The sequence below is a fragment of the Euleptes europaea genome, chromosome 16 (genome assembly GCF_029931775.1).
Source record: "Euleptes europaea isolate rEulEur1 chromosome 16, rEulEur1.hap1, whole genome shotgun sequence".
NCBI lineage: Eukaryota > Metazoa > Chordata > Lepidosauria > Squamata > Sphaerodactylidae > Euleptes > Euleptes europaea.
The window spans coordinates 27,016,391-27,028,394 of NC_079327.1; positions in this window are offsets into that span (position 1 = coordinate 27,016,391).

Below are 12,004 nucleotides of genomic sequence, written 5' to 3' on the forward strand. Positions count from 1 at the left end.
TGTGAATTTCTCTAATCCCCCATTTAAAATGAAATATGTCCTGATTGGGCGGGCTGTCTGTCTTTCCCCTCATCTCACCAACAACCTCTCCATTATTCAAAGGTTCAGCTGTGGTGGAGGGGGTGGGGGAAGGATTATTATTAGCAGCATAAAATATTTCTCTTTTAGCCTGAGTTATATATGTAAAGATTTGTCAATAGTGAAGGATTCTGTTTAAAAGAAGAATAACTAGTCAAACTTAAACATCGTCATGAAGCGGTGGATTTTGTTTTATAATTTGGCGGGATGGCACAGCAAGCATCTATGATTATTAATATGAAAAGATCAATTCCATGTTTTCAGTTTCATCCTTAGATTTCCTTTGGACTTTTCATAGCTGTCGTCCTGCTGGATAGAGACAGCTCCAGAGATGATGATATTGATGTGAAAATTAACTTAAATGCCCATTTTTATGTTCAGCCTCTCAAAGAGCTGTTTAATCTATAAGTTAACTGTTCAATTACTTAACGGTTGAGGAAGCTTGCGTTACCCCTGTCTATAATGTGGAAATTTCTCGATTGGTAATTATTGACCAAACTTGTCTTACTATCTGTGGGGCAAGAGAGGAGAAGCAAAATGTGTCCTAGCCTAATGTTTGGTTTTATTTATAAGCTTGAATAGTTTGGGAAATGTCATTTACCGCAGATAACTTGGGTAGATGTTTCTTTGGAGCCCTGAAGTGCACAAATGCTGAATTACTTGCCTGGAAAAAGGCCACTCAGTTTGTAAAAATATATCGATGGCTCATCCATCCTTCAGTAATAGTATACCGTGATAGGGAAAGGATGTCTTATAACAAGGTAGTAATTATGTAACACTTTTCATGCCCAAAGCTCTTCATTTGTCAATGATTTTTGCCACAGCCCTATAAAAAGGCTAGTATTGTTACTATTATTAGCCTATTGTTACTTACAGATAGCGTCTTGGATCCTGTGAGCAAGTTCTGTGTGCGCTAGGTGCACACTAGACAGTCTCTGCCATGAAGGGCATTTCCACTTGTGTTAGGACTTCCCTTTGCGTAAGGATTTTGGGTTGACCTATTTAGGCTTGCCCTGTCTAGCATTCAATGAGTTTATGGATCCACTGTGATTTTTCAACCTGGAATTTCCAGCTTGTAGTCTATTTCCTCGCCTGCATTGGTACAGCCCATTCCATACTCTGCCTCTTTGTTTTGCTGTAAAACCAGGTCTCGGTGGCTGGCTTTCCCAGTGGTTACCCAGTAAGCTTTATGGCTGAGGGGAATTTGAACCCAGGTCTCCACAATTGTAGCCTGATATTGTAATCATTACCTAGGGTTGTCAGGTTGCTTGGATTCATCGGCTGGCTCAGGAGCATTGCGACTGAGCATCGCGACGGGCCGCTTTGCTACTCAAACCCCAGCTCTGCTCCCAAAATCTCCCGCCAGAGGAGAGGGGGGGGGGGCTGACAACCCTAACATTATCCCATCATGGTTCTCATTTATTCAGTAAGGAATCATGTAGCAAATGGGATAGCAGCACCACTTAGCCAATCATATATGGCTGCATGATGATGTCATGGAAGGCAATTGAAAATGAGGGCAAGTGAGCTTGATTTCCTTTTAAAGTTTCATGGATCAGACAAAGTTTGATCTCTTTTTTTCAACATGGATACAGTTTTAGAATACTGTTTAGTTTTGTGCCTCTCACTTCTTTGACAATGTTCTGTAAGTGCTGTCTTCTTGAGAATAATGTTTCTTCTGTCATGGGTATTCCGCTATAGTTGTTCCATCTCCAAATATGTTTTTCCATATCCACATGTCAATCAACAGCTTCCTTTAAATGAGCAAATGACAGACAGTAGAATTCAAATTAAGGATAACAGTTTTAGACTGAAATATAACTGCTGATGGTACAAAAGCTATATGTGAATCAGAAATGAGAGTATGTCCCCCTTAAATGGAATATATTCAAATATGCCTGTTTCACATAAGATAAATATGCTTGGTGTTCTAGCAGAATATTTCTTGCCAGGAGCTGTCTACGCTAAGCAATAATAAGCAAATACATATTACAGTATAATAGCCACAAAGAGCAGCCACAAAAAGAGATCTCTAGCCTCTAGGGCTTCCCCGTTGACTTTTGGGGGGCCCGTGGGTGTCAGGTCTATCCAAGCAAAGGGTTTAGTGAACAGAGGAATTTTCTCCATTGAAACCAACGGGGAGGGGCTGTGGCTCAGTGGTAGAGCATCTGCTTGGCATGCAGATGGTCCCAGGTTCAGTCCCCAGCATCTCCAATTAAAGGACTAGGCAAGTAGGTGATGTGAAAGACCTCTGCCTGAGATCCTGGAGAGCCACTGCCCATCTGAGTAGACAATACTGGCTTTGATGGACCAAGGGTCTGATTTAGAAGTAGGCAGCTTCATGTGTTCATGTGAAGCTGGCCCACACCAGAGTTCCATATGAACATCAAAGTATATGGGACTGGTGCTTAGTCACACTATAATTACAGCAATGGTTATTCAGAAATCAAAGGTGACCTGATGGATGGGTATTGCCATAAAAGGGCAAAATGCCTGATCCATAGCCCAGTCGTGTGAAAGGTGAAATAATGTTCATTTTAAGGAAGGCAGGAGCTGGTTTATCGGTGATGGCCACCAGAAAGCATTTGCCTATGGAGGCACTACAAAGAGGCAGGCATAATGTCGCAGTTAGTAATGCGAGCTGTGATTTGGGAAGTATCCAGTTCAAATCTCATTTGAAGAAACAACTTGGTGAGATATGGGAATAGGCTTTGGTGTGGAAACCTGTTTTGCATCCAGCTTAGGGTTGCCAACCTCCAGGTACTGGGGGAGAAATTAGACACCACTGTACCAGTATCAACAGATAAGGAATTTAGTACAGGAGCGAAAAAATACTAAAAGTGCAAAATATATTTATAAGCTACTGTGTCTAAACAAATACGCACAGACAATTATACACAATCTTGACAAAATTATCATACATCAACAGTACATGCCATCTCAGGGGCGGCAGAAAACAAGAAAAGTATAACTATACAAGAGTGCAATGTCTCTCACTGTATGTACATCATTTACTGTATAAGTATCATACAGGTAAGTAACCAATTTTGTAAATGTTGTTGTACAGTTCCAAAGGGATTTGTTTCCAGGAGGATTGCTTCAAGGAAGATACGGCCGTTTCAAATTCTTTAAATTCTTCATCAGTCTTTCAAGCATATTCCTCTATATTGCACATCTCAAATAAATTAATTTCAAAGTGCTGCATGCATTTCAAATCCCACAAAGGGTAATGTCGGTAAGTATGAGTCTTGTATGCAATGTGAAACTAATTTTAGCAAATTAGTTTCACATTGCATACAAGACTCATACTTACCGACAATAAATAATGAATTTTTATGAGTATTGCATTTTTTGTGAAAATCATGTTTTATTAGTTGGATATTTGATTATTTCGATACACAGATACAGATAGCTGATGAAGCCATGAGCGAAACGTGATTTGGATCTAGACAACACGTCCTTTCAGCTTCCCTCCGTGGCTCCTGCCTGGGACTCCGCTTTCCAGCAATTTACAACACCTAAAGAAGTCTATATTTGAGTATAAAAATTTTCTTACCTGTTACTCAGGACACTCAGGAATTGACATTGACTTACCTGACTCCCAGGATATTTATACATTGAACTTTTTTTCTGCTGGACTGCTATTGATATCTATATGTGTATTTGGTTATTACCTTGTTGTATATATTGTTCACTTTTGCACCTTCCTTCACCTTTATAAATTAGTACTTTAATATATATTGTGTGAGTGCTGTCTGGATTCTTTCCAACTTCTAGGTACTAGCTGGAGATCTCCTGCTAGTACACCTGATCTCCAGCCCATAGAGATCAGCTCACCTGGAGAAAATGGCCACTTTGGCAATTGGAATCTATGGCATCGAAGTCCCTCCCTTCCCAAACCCCGCCCTCCTCAGGCTCCGCCCCAAAAACCTCCCGCCAGTGGCAAAGAGGGACCTGGCATCCCTACTGATGAAAAATATAAGTTCATAAAAAGCAGCCTGCGGTCTAGGAGGACCTAGGTGATTTCCTAGGGCACCAGAGGGCACGGGGCACTAGGGGCATTAAAAGAGTCTCACCAGTGGTTATTGCAGCCCCAAGTGGCATCCCCAGCCCCAGAGCTGCCACCAGAACCACCTTGCTTGCATTCTCCTGCCACACCCCTCCCTTCAAAGGAGGGGGGAAGAGCGGAGGGCCTCCCACTCTCCAGCTAGAGTTGCCAACCTCCAGGTGGTTGGAAATCAAACAAAATCACTAGTGCCTTACAAGGAAGTTAAGCAAAGCAAGAGTAGGCACTTATGGCACAAAAAGCACTACAAAAGAATGCTGAACAACATGTTTGTAATGACAAATTAAACAAACAATACAACCAAGAACAGAAGGAAATTCCTGTTACATGTGTAGAAAAGTCACCACGTTTCTGCAGTGTAGACAGGTAAGTGAAGTGACTAAATATCAAATTCCTAGAATGCCATGAGTAGAGAGTCATGGCATTCTAGGACTTTGAATGTCAGCATTCTTTTGTAGTGCTTTTTCTGCCATAAGTGCCTACTCTTGCTTTGCTTAACCTCCAGGTGGTGGCTGGAGATCCCCTGCTATCACAACTGATCTCTTGGCGAAAGACATCAGTTCCCCTGGAGTAAATGGCTGCTTTGGCTATTGGACTCTATGGCATTGAAGTCCCTCCCCTCTTCAAACCCCGCCCTCCTCAGTCTCCACCCCAAAAATCTCCAGGTACTTCCCAACCCAGAGCTGGCAACCCTCCTTCCCTCCAGCTTCAAGATGGGTGTGGTGGCTAGCCTGGCCTACCTTTCCCTGCCCTGCTCCCACAAAGGAGGGAGGCTGGCTGGAGGCTCAAAGTGCACCCAGGCTGGCCAGTGGAAGAGGGATGGTGGGCTGGCTGGCCGAAGCCATTGGGCCAGCCCTGAGACTAATCCTGCTAAAGCATGTCATAATATAGTTCCACTGGAACTAATTAGTTGCCTCTAGTTTGTAATGGGTCTTGTGTGTTTGTGTGTAAAGTACCATCAAGTTGTAGCCAACTTATGGCGACCCCTTATGGGGTTTTCAAGGCAAGAGACTAACAGAGGTGGTTTGCCAGTGCCTTGTTCTGCATAGCAACCCTGGTATTCCTTGGTGGTCTCCCATCCAAATACTAACCAGGACCGACCCTGCTTAGCTTCCAATATCTGGCGAGATCAGACTACACCATGCTGCATTCCCCTGGACTAACTTTAGATAAATTAGAGCCAAAGTTATGCTGAATATTTGCTACCTTCTACACTGGGAAAGAGAGGCACAAATGTAAAGGGGATGGGAAATACATTTCCATTTTCCTTAAAGAACTCATTACCAGCTGTTGTTTGGCTACAACAGTTTAAAAACACTAAATTAATTACTTGGTGCTTCCTTGATTTTTGCATTTGGGGTGGAATAGACAGAGTGCCTGAGCTCAGGAAGTGTAAAAACAAGATGGCAACTTAATAATAGTTAAAATGGATTTACCACCTGTTGTATCAAAACATGCTAAACAAGCAGATGGCAAACATATGGCTCGTCCTAGGCTGTAGACAGCCAACAGCTGTTCCAAAATGCCCAAGTTGCAAGCAAAAAACACACACAGAGAGAGAGAGATATACAAAACACACACAGAGAGGATAACACGATAGATTCTGATGCCAAAGGACCAAGAAACAAGGGCCTTGGTATGCTCACACATGCATGTGCAATGTTAAATATCGTTGTGATAGTACAAAGCATGGTGTTCTGCACTCATTTAAGTTGGACAGAATATAAGAACAGAAGAAAAGCCTCCTGGATCAGACCAAGGCCCATCAAGTCCAGCAGTCTGTTCACACAGTGGCCAACCAGGTGCCTCTAGGAAGCCCCCAAACAAGAAGACTGCAGCAGCACCATCCTGCTTGTGTTCCACAGCACCTAAGATAAGAGGCATGCTCCTCTGATCCTGGAGAGAATAGGTATGCATCATGGCTAGTATCCATTTTAACTAGTAGCCATGAATACCCCTTTCCTCCATGAACATGACCACTCCCCTCTTAAAGTCTTCCAAGTTGGCAGCCATCACCACATCCCAGGACAGGGAGTTCCACAATTTAACTATGCGTTGTGTGAAGAAATACTTCTTTTTATCTGTTTTGAATCTCTCACCCTTCAGCTTCAGCAGATGACCTCGCGTTCTAGTATTATGGGAAAGGGAGAAAAACGTCTCCCTGTCCACTCTCTCCAAACCATGCATAATTTTATAGACCTCTATCATGTCTCTCCTCAGCCGCCTTCTTGCCAAGCTAAACAGCATATTGATACTATGCTCCTTTTCAACAACATGACATTCGTACATGTGTAATCAAAAGTAACTTCCTTGGCCATGTGCATGTCTACATAGTGTGAAGCTGTGAAAGACTGTAGTGCCAAGCAGTCCCATGATGATCCCTTGGTGACTACAAAATCAAGCAATTACTTGCATTTGCCCATTAGAGATGTAAAATATTAGCAGAAAAGGATTCCTTTACTGTTTACATATTGCTCTGAACATTTAAATCCCAAGACTCTGGCAAAGGTTTGCCAGGGCCATTGGTGCCTACGGAACATGTTTTTCAAAGCTGGCTTTACTGGTCTGTATCCTGCCACTCCACTCAGCAAGACTGAAGCCTTCCTCCAGCTTAAGGAGTTTTCCTCCAACTTAAGTGGTTTTTCCATTGGTTGAAACTCCCCTTAAGCTGGCGGAAGGCCCCTTAGGCTGGATAAACATAGGCTGTGTTGTCATTGTTGATCTTCTCAGGACTGAGAACATGTTAAAAAGGTAAAGGTAAAGGTCCCCTGTGCAAGCACCGGGTCATTCCTGACCCATGGGGTGACGTCACATCCCGACATTTACTAGGCAGACTTTGTTTACGGGGTGGTTTGCCAGTGCCTTCCCCAGCCATCTTCCCTTTACCCCCAGGAAGCTGGGTATGTTATATCCCCCCCTTAAGCCAAATCAGGAGCCCCGTGGTGCAGAGTGTTAAGCTGCAGTACTGCAGTCAAAAGCTCTGCTCACGACCTGAGTTCGATCCCGACGGAAGTCGGTTTCAGGTAGCCGGCTCAAGGTTGACTCAGCCTTCCATCCTTCCGAGGTCGGTAAAATGAATACCCAGCCTGCTGGGGGTAAAGGAAAGATGACTGGGGAAGGCACTGGCAAACCACCCCGCAAAAAAAACAAAGTCTGCCTAGAAAACGTCAAGATGTGACGTCTCCCCATGGGTCAGGAATGACCCGGTGCTTGCACAGGGGACCTTTACCTTTAAGACAAATCAGTTGCATACTAATAATATGTAAGAATGTCTATGTGTGTTTGTGAGCTTGTTAATGTTTAAATAAACTAACAATCTTGATAGTTTAAAGCATTGCATTATTAAATGAAATGTATATGATCCCTGTGCCCTGACCTGGATTGCCCAGGCTAGCCTCATCTCATCAGATCTCAGAAGCTAAGCAGGGTCAGCCCTGGTTAGTATTTGGATGGGAGACCACCAAGGAAGTCCAGGGTTGCTGTGCAGAGGAAGGCACTGGCAAACCACCTCTGTTAGTCTCTTGCCATGAAAACCCCATAAGGGGTCACCATAAGTCGGCTGCGACTTGACGGCACTTTACACACACATATGATCCCTACCATTAACTGAGAGAAAACCTTCTCTGTGTGGTGTATTTATTGTATAGGTTACAATGGAAAAGTCTGCCTCCTCCCGATATTTTTGTGAGTGGGTTTAGTCTCATGGTGGTATGTGGGGGGTCCCTGCTTGGTTCTGTTTGTTAGTTGGAACTGTTGACTGCGTGAGCTCCCTTTATCGTTTAACCAGCTGCTTCCATCCTCACATCTTCTTGCTTATAAATGGATGGGGTTTTGGACACACCTGTCTCTGCCTCTCCCATAATTTTCTCCCTCTCCCATAATACTATAAAATTATGCATGGTTTGGAGAGAGTGGACAGGGAGAAGTTTTTCTCCCTCTCCCATAATACTAGAACACGGGGTCATCTGCTAAAGCTGGAGAGTGAGAGATTCAAAACAGATAAAAGGAAATATTTTTTCACACAACGCATAATTAAACTGTGGAACTCCGTGCCCCAGGATGTGGTGATGGCTGCCAACTTGGAAGGCTTTAAGAGATGAGTGGACATGTTCAAGGAGGAAAGGGCTATTCATTGCTACTAGTTAAAATGGATACTAGTCATGCTGCATGCCTATTTTCTCCAGTACCAGAGGAGCATGCCTCTTATCTTAGGTGCTGTGGAACACAGCCAGGATGGTGCTGCTGCAGTCGTCTTGTTTGTGGCTTCCCAGAGGCACCTGGTTGGCCACTGTGTGAACAGACTGCTGGACTTGATGGGCCTTGAAAAGGTACTGAATCTGGTTGTAGTAGGGTTGTCAACAGCCTGGAGGGGGGGGGGAAATGTCCTGTCCCTTTAAAGAGGCTTAATAACATTGAGACTGGGAAGGGCAGCCATGAAGGAACTAGAAAAGATTCTGAAGTGTAGGGATGTGTCACTGGCCACCAAGATTAGGTTAATTCATGCCATCGTATTCCCTATGTATGGGTGTGAAAGTTGGACAATGAAGAAAGCTGACAGGAAGAAAGTAGACTCCTTTGAAATGTGGTGTTGGAGGAGAGTGTTGTGGATACCGTGGACTGCCAAAAAAAACAAATCAGTGGGTTATAGATCAAATCAAGCCTGAACTGACCCTAGAAGCTAAGATGACTAAACTAAGGCTATTGTATTTTGGTCAAGAGTCACTAGAAAAGACAGTCATGCTAGGAAAAGTTGAGGGCAGCAGGAAAAGAGGAAGACTCAACAAGAGATGGATTGACTCAATAAAGGAAGCCACAGCCCTCATTTTGCAAGACCTGAACAAGGCTGTCAAAAATAGGACATTTTGGAGGACATTGATTCATAGGGTCACCATGAGTCATAAGCGACTTGACGGCACTTAACACACACAATAACATGTTCTATACTAGACGATGTTCATTTACCTCCATGCCATGAAATGTTTTGACTGCACATTTCCACATATTATGCTTCTGTCAAAGTGGCAGGTCATTTACCCCCACCCTCCAGGCTGTTGGCAACCCTGACTGCATGCCTAGAGTGCTGGATCCAGGTCTATGGCTGCAATCTTGAATATAGTAAGGGAGGAACCATAATCAGCTCTGCTCAGAAGTAAGCCTGTTGTATTCCATGGGACTTAGTCCTAGGAAAGTGTTCTTCAACCTTAGTCTGCTTCGAAGTCATCACATTCCACGGGACTCAGCCAATTTAGCTGGATGCTGAACTGCAGCCTGCCTTTGCAACATCTGCCCTCTCTGTTGCTTTTGGAATTTTGAATTCCTCATTTGGGGGGGGGGGGGCTCTCATTCTTCTCTTTTCAAAGGACTACAGACTAGTTCCTTCTGTTCTCTGACATTTATGAATAATTAAGTTCCCAGTCCCCCCCCTTTCGCTATTGCCCTTCTTTATAATAAGGTGTGTTGAGCTCCTCACTGTTATTCTAAGAGTGACCACATACATAAATCTCTTATACTTGTCCAGAATAACTTCAGCTGCTGGAAAATTCTTTCCACGAGTGAATCAATGTTGCCATTTTTACGATTTCTCTAGCAACTGTTCAGATTCTCTTTGATCTTCAACTCCAAGCAGGGTCTTTTTTTTGCTTGGGTATTTTGTATCATTCAAGTATTTCGGAAAGAAATCCTTTCCCTTTTTTTGTATGTGTCCCTGATCTCATTATCTTGCATTTCTCTACATTTAATTGCATAAGGCACTTATCTTCCTTTGGGCCCATTCTTTCTGAGCCATTTTATTATTTTGTCCTTCTTCCTATTGATTTCTACTTCCAAGTATATACGAGCAACAAATTTCATTACCTTGGTGCATACTGTTCCTTCTAGGTCACTAGAAGTTGTGGTGTCAAGCTAAACGTTGCTGCAGAAGTGGCTTGGTTTTTCTGTTTTGTTTTTTAATTCTAGATTGGTTTTGTAAACCATTCTTCTTACAAATTTAGGGCATATGGTTAATGATCTTGCAGAATTAAGGTCCGTGTGTTGCTTAACAAGCTTTCTCCTAGAGGACAATTACAATTTAGAAACAATTGCTCTATTGCCTTCCTTTTATTCCCATGCAAAGATCCACCATACTGGATTATTGCATGTGATTTATTTCAGAATCTTTGCTATAAATCTCCCCCACTCCCATCTTCCCATTCAGCCGTATACCACAACAATTCCAAAGCACACAGGACAATGAGCTTAGATATGCATTTGGCTTCTTCTATGTGGCTACACACACCACCGGGCAATGCCTTCTCCTCACCTGGCTTCTAGAGAAATTGAGACCACTAACATCTACCATCTGGAAAGCTATCTCTGATGGTCCTAATTAACATCAAAAAGTGATACCTAGTCCATGTAAATGTTTTTACATCTGGATGTTCAATGCTTTGGTCTGGCATGTTGTAATTTTAATAAAAACATTGTATGGTGTGTATTGTGAAAATTTAAGCCACCGAAGAAGGCCTCACAGCCAAAACTCGCTTGGCTTACATGTATTCTATGGTATTTATAACTTTACCTGGTCATAGGAAAGATGCTTGTAAGTGTGACATCTCCATGTGTATGCATGCTGTTTTATTTAAAAGGTTTTTTTATATACTAGGGGAATATACCTATGTAAACAAAGTGATGGATTTTGATGCACAGTTTTTAATATTTACAACAGGATTAAAGTTTTTTTGGTTTAATTTAATTTTAGCTTTTTTTTAATTAACTAGCTGAAACCCAAAACATGCATGTTGGTGCTTGTGTAGGCTATGAACCTTCCTAGGAATGACTGTTTGATTGACAGACACACAGCAAACACCTGAATCAGGCATGGTTAGGTCATGCAGCCTTTGTCTTACAAAATGCTACAGTTCTGCCTAGGAACTCATTAGTCCAGGTCGATAGAAGGATATTAATAAAGTATCTCCTATGCAACAACCTTTATGCTCCAATTTCAAGTTACTTTAAAGCAGCATTATAATTATACCAATAAGAACAATGTCTAATAAGTACCTCTTCAGGTATTCATCTGACATAATTTTACAAGGTCATATGATGCCATGAGTTCATTAAAATATTTTTATTACAAGATTCACTAATGCAATTCACAAATTTTTGAAAAGAATTGAAAAGAAAAACCATAATACAGATGAATGTGCTTATGCATAGTTAATTTGGACAAGCCATCTTTCTTTGGTTAAGAGCCTGTCACATTTTTTTTTTTATTCTCACTCTAGTTTCTGTTGACGAAGCTGCATGTAATACAGGAGAATTTGGAAATAAATAAATATTTATCAAGCCAAGGAAAGCCCCAACTCTCTTTATGACTTATAAGAATGGAATTACAGGAATTTCCAAGTAGGTGAGGGACCTACCGGTATTTGCCAAGGTGAAAAGAAGCATCAGTGAGACAGAGCAAGGGCTACCTGTGATGGTATATATATGACCTATGGAGTAGGGTTACTAACTCTGGCTTTGGAACTTCCTGGAGATTTGAGGTGGTGCCAGGGGAAAACAGAGTTTAATGAGGGGAGGGAGCTCAAAGGGTATGTGATGCCATAGTATTCACCCTCTGGAACTGCCCTTTCCTCCAGAGGAACTGATCTCTGTTGTCTGGAGAGCAATTGTAATTCCAGGAGAAGAGAAGAGTTGGGTTTTTTATATGCTGATGTTCTCTGTCACCGAAGCAAGAATCAAACTGGCTTAGAGTCACCTTCCCTTCCCCTCCCCACAACAGACACCCTGTGAGGTAGGTGGGGCTGAGAGAGCTCTAAGGGAGCTGTGATTAGCCCAAGGTCACCCAGTTGGCTTCATGTGGAGGAGTGGGGAAACCAA